A 7,006-nucleotide genomic window follows, 5' to 3' on the forward strand; every position below is an offset into this window, starting at 1 on the left:
GGGGTCCTGAGCCTGCAAAGCAGCCACCCCCCGGGGCACGGCTCGCCCTGGCTGTTCTGCAGTCGAGGTCGGAGTGCTCCTCGCACCCCCAGAGCAGCAGCCTCCTGTCAGCAGCTTGTTACGGCCCGCGCTGTGAGTTTGTGCTAGCCGAGGGGAAGCTGAAGAGCTGCCAGCTGCAAAGGCTTCGGAGGGCAGGGCAGGAGCAGCGTGTGAAAACCAGAGCAGTAACAGGGGCCGTGCTCCTCTGGCGCAGCCTCTGGCAGGGAAGCATTTAGGGCTCGCAACCCACCGAGGGTCATGGCAGCAGCACAGGAATATTTTCCGTGGAAAGTGGAAGTCCTGGTACATTTGCAGAGTTTCTGGAAAGGGAATTGATGGGAGCTGCTGTTAATCTTTCTGGAAAGCAAAGCTGCTGCTGGTTCTGCTTGTCTCTATACATCCATCACTCCCTTCTAGAGTTGCTCTGCACTTAATTAACCTCATACCTGCTCGGGGCTTTATCTTTTTGCTGCAATGGCCAGTGAATATGCCACGGGTCAAAACCAGGACACGGCTTTCCCTGGGTGTCCTGGGTGTTTCCAGGTGTCCCAGAAGGGCAATGGTGTATGGCCATGGTCAGGAGCTGGGCAGACCTTGCAGGAGCAGTGGTGCCAGCCCTAAATTGTGCTCTGAAACCCATCAGATCTGGTTTGTAGTGGGCAAGCAAAGTACAGGGCCCCAAACCCTGCCATGGGAAGTGTCTCAGTGGCATGACATGGGAAATGATGTGGTGCTCTGTGCCAGCCTTGAGAAGAGTTTGAATTTATATCACCTATAATTCTTACATGCAACATCCCCATGCCTGATCCAACAAAAACCCTTCCTGCTCTTCATATCAGCAATTCCATGAGTCAGCTCTCTGGAAGGATTCGTTTCCTCTGGTGTAAAGATTAATGAGAGGATTTTCCTCCTGAAAAAAAAAAAAAAAAAAAAAAAAAAAAAAAAAAAGCAGGCACGCGCTATGCCTGCACTCAGCTCATTTGCTGGAGCTCAGACCCTCACAGAAGATATGAATCCAGATTTCTTTACATAACCTGGTGGCTGTGTCGCAATCCCTGCCTGTGTAGGTTGCACACCCAGCCCCAAACCACGCCTGGTGCTTGGGGCGCTCGCTCAGAGGGCTCCTTGTTCCCTCCCACTTGCACAACAGCTCCGCTTTTACTCCCCGCCCCTGGGAAATGGGGTATGTGAAATCCCCAAGCATTTCGGTCACCTTCTCCTGCACTGGGCTGCAGAAAATGCAAACTCGGTGAAAGGGAAGGGGACTCTACGGCTGTGGGGAGCTCAGGGCTGTGCAAGCCACCACCCTCTCCATATCACAGCAGTTAATGTCATATTTTGCTGTTCCCCTCCATATCCCTGTCCCTACGTGCAGACCTCACTCCTTTCACCAGGAAATCTCTTTTCTATCACAGCCAGGTGACAGGGTCCATTTGGAGGCCTTTGAATGATGCAAACCATAACAAAATCCCAGCAAACTTCCCCCAATCCTGTCCCAGAGTGACAGGGGATGGCGAGGGGAAGCCGGGTGCATGGGGGATGAGGGAAGCAGAGGGAAGGACGAGGCGTGACATCTCCCTGGGGCAATTGCACTGCTGGGGCTGGACTGGGCTTTTCCTTTCCTTGGAGCACCTCCAGCCGTGGCTGCTCCTTCCAAAAGCACTTGTACTGTGTGTTTTTTTAAGTAACCCCATCCTGCTTCTTAGCACGGGGCTGGCGGGTTGTTCTGGGTGCTCTTCGGTGCTTCCCATGCCAGGCAGCTGGAGCTGGCTCCATCCTCTCCTGCACAAGGAGGAGAAGGGCAGAGACCCACAGAGCCCCCCACGGAGAGCTGGTTGGGACCAAGGCTTCGTGTAGGCCCCCAGGGAAGGGGGACGGGGCTGGTGCCATCGCCAGCACCACGTCAGGATTTCCAGGAGCTGGGCCGTGGCCAGCACTTGGAGAAAAGGGGGTCTGTCCCCAGCACAAAGCCGGGCTCAGCTGGCAGCGGGGAACGAACAAAAGTGCTCGAAAAGTTCATGAGCACTTAACATTTTCATCAGGAAGAAAAAAAAAAAAAAAAAAAAAAAAAAGGACAAGAGGACAAGAGTGTGATTTCCTAGAAGCAAGCAGGCTTCCTGAACGTTCCCTTCAGAGGTCACCCCCGCCTCCCTCCCTCCTCCCTTGCCCTCAGCTGAGGGGCTGGGGGACAAACCTCAAACCTCCCCCTGCAGCTGCCACCGAGGCACCCCCGAGGGACATCAAGGAGCAGCCCACGTCTTTGGGAAAGGTGGTGATGGCCTGAAATTTTCAAATTTCAAGGAACTTCAGGAAAAGCAGCAATGGAAGTTTCAAAATATCAATGAGCCAAACTTGTACGGAGGAGGGTAAGGCTGAGAGATGCTACGCAAAGGGTTGGTGTCCTGCAGGACATCTCAAGACCTCGTGGCTTGGCTGAGCATTAAACATCCTTTTTTCAGGGCAGCCCTGGTACAAGTAAAAGAAAGTATCAAGAAATCAGGATATGGATAAAATAAAACAAAATATAAATGAAATAAAACAAAGTAAGATCGAAATGAGATGAAATGAGATGAAATGAAATGCTATGAAATGAATGAAATGAAATGAAATGAAATGAAATGAAATGAAAATGTAAAATAAAGTAAAATAAAATAAAGTAAAATAAAATAATAAAATAAAATAAAATAAATAAAATAAAATAAATAAAATAAAATAAAATAAAATAAAATAAAATAAAATAAAATAAAATAAAATAAAAATAAGCCCTGAAGCCCCCAGGAGGCTCCATCCCGGCGAGCACAGCTGCCCGCAGCTGGCCGCCCCGCACAGGGCCAGCTGTTCCTGCAGCACGGGGAATGAGGCAAGGCAGATGCTGGCAGCCCCCGCAGCGTGGAGGCCAAGCCGCTTTTTCCATTCACCGGAGACAAAAGAGGAAATGGTGCTTGGATTGCTGCCCCCTGAGCGGGCTGCAGCGGGTCCTCGGCTCAGCCGGCCTGGGTTGTGCTCCCCAACGAGTGCCAGGACGTCCAGTCGAGCATCACTGAGAGTATTTCATTTTTAAGGCATGAATTAGGATGCACGTGAAAGCCAAGAAGACCGCTCCTTCCCTTGTCTTGATGCTCCTTAACTCCCCGCAGCATCTCTGCACCCTCCCGAGGCTTCAGGCTGAAGCTGCTCTGCAGCCCTTCAGCACCAGATGGATAAAATATCAGGCAGAAGGCTCTGTGTGGCTGCGACAGCAGCCAAACCCAACAAAATATTTACTTCAAAGCAGGCAGAGGGATAGCTTGTCCAGCTGGAAAAAGCAGGAAACGTTTTTTAAAAAGAGGGCGAGGGTTGTGTAAGGCATGATGTTTTAATTAAATCAGGCTTTAATGATAACAGGAGTTCACGAACTTGTGTTCCAGGCAGAATGCAAGTGTCCGTCTGTCCGTGTGCCTCCCCGTGTCCTGCCACAGGAATCGGGCAGTGCTTTGTGGCTGGGCGAGGAGGGAACGGGGCTGGGCAGGAGCTGAGCACCTGGGTGTCTGTGGTCACAGGGACTGGATACGTTCCCTCCTGCGGGCCTTTCTGCTTTTCCAAATTAATTTTGGCTGTTTGGAATTATCCAAAGTCATCTAGACCTGCAAGTATTGTGTCCCTGGGCAAGCCTGGGATCGGGTGAGGACAGTCGGATGGATTTCAGCACAGACACCAAAGGCAGATCCTTCCCATGGGCTTGGGGCTTGCAGGAGCAGGTCCTTTCTCTTGGTTCTTCACCCAAGAAGCATGGATGATGCCATAAGGACAGAGATAAAAGGGTCTTTTTTAAGGTTTCTTCAGCTATTCAAGTAAGTCCCGTGTCCACAGACGGGCTGAAAGGCAAGGTCTGCACTGGGCTGTTGGAAACAACCCTTATGTTGCCAGTCCCAGCATCCATTTATTTAAATGGTTATTTATTTAAAACAATATTTTAACCTCAATCAAGGGCTGTGGGACATGAGGAGGACTCGAGGCAGAGCTCTGCTGGGTTTGGCCTCACCTGAGGCAGCTGAGGACATCCACTCGCTGGCGCTGGCTGCTGGCAGGGGCCACAGCTCCTTCCACCCACGCGCCTCGCTTTTCTTTGGCCTCATTGTGAGAAATTCATTTCATGTTCTAAATGCAAATCCTCTGAAGGGCTTTCAGGATGCTAAGTAGGAATTCAGAAAGAAGAACACAAAGAAGCAAGATTTTTTTTATTATTTTTTTTATTTTTTTTGCTTTAATCTGAAAAATAACTGGCCTTGAAACCACCACATTTTTCTCCCCTTGGGGTAGGACAGAAAACTCTTGGCAGCGTTTTGCAGCACAGCCATGCTACCCCCAGCTGAGGAACCCGTCCCATCCCTCTGCATCTCACACCAGGATTTGTATTTGCTGGTCACAAGAGACCAAAAAGCAAGAAATGGGCAAGAGCAAGAATTGGTGCCTGCCCTGTCCTTGTTCTCCTGCCTTCAAAGGACCCATCGGGGGCACAGAGGGTGGTCCTTGGTCTCTAGGGACCCCTTTAAGCTGCTGTTGACTGAGTGCTTCATTAATTTTTAACATGAAAATCCAAGAAGGGAAAACCAGAGAAAGAATGAATTTCTGGGGAGAAATCTCCCTTTTTTGGTTACAAACTGGGCTTGGGCTAAGTGGCACAGTGGCACAGGATACGGTTTGCCAACGTTATCAGTGCCTTTCAAAATCATCCATTCGAGTGAAACATGGTCAATAATTTACTAGAAATGCAATGTTTACAGCAGAAGCCCTCCAGCCAGTGTTTGGCTGAAAACAAATCTTTCTTCTGGCCTCCAGAGGACTGATCTCCTGATCGTACCTCGCCTGTTCTGCCTTTCCTAGAAAGGGAACAGTGCCAACGGCTAGGCAAAAACACCGCCTTGCCATTTCCAGCTGCATCTCCTCAGCTGCAGGTGCCTAAAAAGTGCTCCCATAAGTGAGGACGAGCACAACATAAGGAAAACATGTTTGGTCCAGCCTGGGAGTGAGCAAACGCAGAGGTGGGAGGCTCCGAGGCCAGGCACTGTCCTCGCTCAGCCCCGACACCCCTGGTCCTGCACCCTGTGGTTTATTAACAGGAGGTGATAAAAGCCGAAGGAGCACAATGCCGGGGGGGCTGTGGGAGCAGGGAACGAGGGCAGCAGATGAGAGGAGCAGGAGCAAGGGTTGGAAGAGGTTCTGCTCACCAGGGAAAGGCTTTTGGGACCACAGCAGTGGGTGTCCGGACAGCTGCATGCTTGCAGCAGGGGGAAATGCGCTCAGTTTTTCACTTCTCTCAAAATAAAATAGGTTTTGTTCTTTTTTTTTTTTTTTTTCTTTCTTTCTTTTTTCCATGTAAAAGAATTTTGCACAATGGGGTTCCGAGAAACGAGATGCGGGCCTTTTCTTCCCTTTCCTGGAACTGCCCCCGTGTGAATCACTTGGCTGCGACCCGGGGGGTGCAGCGGCCCCGGGCTGCTCCCAGCATCTTCATTCGCGCTGTGCCACCTCCTGGGGACACGGCGGCGGTGCAGGGCTGCCGAGCCGCCCCGACACGGTGCCGAGCCCCTTCGGAGCCATTCCTGCTCTCCCAGCCCTGCTCATAGCCCTCCCCGTGCCCCCTGGAGCCCCTCGCCCCATGGCTGAGCGCAGGGCGCAGCAGCCGCCCCCGTCCCGCAGGGACGAGGTGCTCGAGATGCTGCAGGGGGATGGAGCTTGGAGAGCGGTGCTGGGTTAAATGTGCACCGTGCACACTGCAAAAGGGATGATTTGGGGTAAGGTCTGGGATTTGGGGCAGGAAAAAGGGCTGTTCTGCTATCTTTCAGCAAGAAATGTGAGGGGTCCCTCCGTGTGCGTGCGGCACCGCTAAATGTGGAGTTCTGGTGACTGCTCGCTCGCACTGGTGTGCAAGCTGGGTGCTGGGACCCATCTGCTTGGGCACACTGTGAGCAGATCCCCTAGGGACAGTTCTCCTTGTGCTCACCATCAGGACATGCTCCAGTGGCCTGCTGCAGTGTGCTGCTCGTTTTGGGATGGCTTTGTCACCCAGACCCTAATGGGGTGTGCCACCCGCCACACATCATTTTGATGGCTGCTAGGGAGGCAGAACTAATGAGAAATTATGGCAATGAAGGACTGATTCATGCACAGTCTGCAAGAGATTTAGGACTCTGATACACAACCACCTCCTACCCTAATTTCCCAGCCAGGAGCATCGCCCAGGGTGCAGGCAACACCCTCACCTCATGGCTGCGAGCATCAGCAGAGGGGGAACACTCAGCTCTGCGGGCTGCAGGGGCAGGAGGAGAGGTGGTGAGGATTGTAAGGACTGAGATGTGTCTGAGGACAACCCATCGGTAACGCTGCATCCCTCAGCTGAAGTGCTGAAGGTGGCACCGCTGCCTCTCCTAGGAGCGAGCAGTCCGTGCGGCACTGCTCTGCTCCCCACCAGCGGCTTTTGGTGGATGTGAGGCTCTGCAGGTGGGAAGGGGGAGCTCCAAGTGCTGGACCACAGAAGCTGTGGACATGGCCAGTGTCCCCAGAGCTGCAGGAGCCACCAGCAGCAGGGATGTTCACTTCTTCCACACGGCAAACCTCCCCCCTACCCCCAGGGTTTTTGTTTGCTCAGTGCATGCCCAGACCTCACCAGCAGTGCCAGCCCTGATCTGGGGGGGGGGGCAGATGGAGCCTGAGACCCCCCTCTGCCAGCAGAGGGAACAAGAAGGGCTCTCCTGCCTCCCCATCGAGTCCTGCCAGCTGCTGTGATGCCAGGAGCCGTGGTGGTCCTGAAGGTCCAATATTTGCAGCCAGAGGCACACACCTGGGGGATAAAGGTGCTTCTGTCATTTTCCTTAAATCCCACCCTCCCAAATGTACGCCCACACCCTCATTGCTCTGCCAGTGGCTGAAGCAAAAAAAAAAAAAAAAAAAAAAAAAATTAAAAAAATAGTGTGTTTCTCCAAAGGAA

Source organism: Anas platyrhynchos, chromosome 19, assembly GCF_047663525.1.
Source record: "Anas platyrhynchos isolate ZD024472 breed Pekin duck chromosome 19, IASCAAS_PekinDuck_T2T, whole genome shotgun sequence".
Lineage (NCBI taxonomy): Eukaryota > Metazoa > Chordata > Aves > Anseriformes > Anatidae > Anas > Anas platyrhynchos.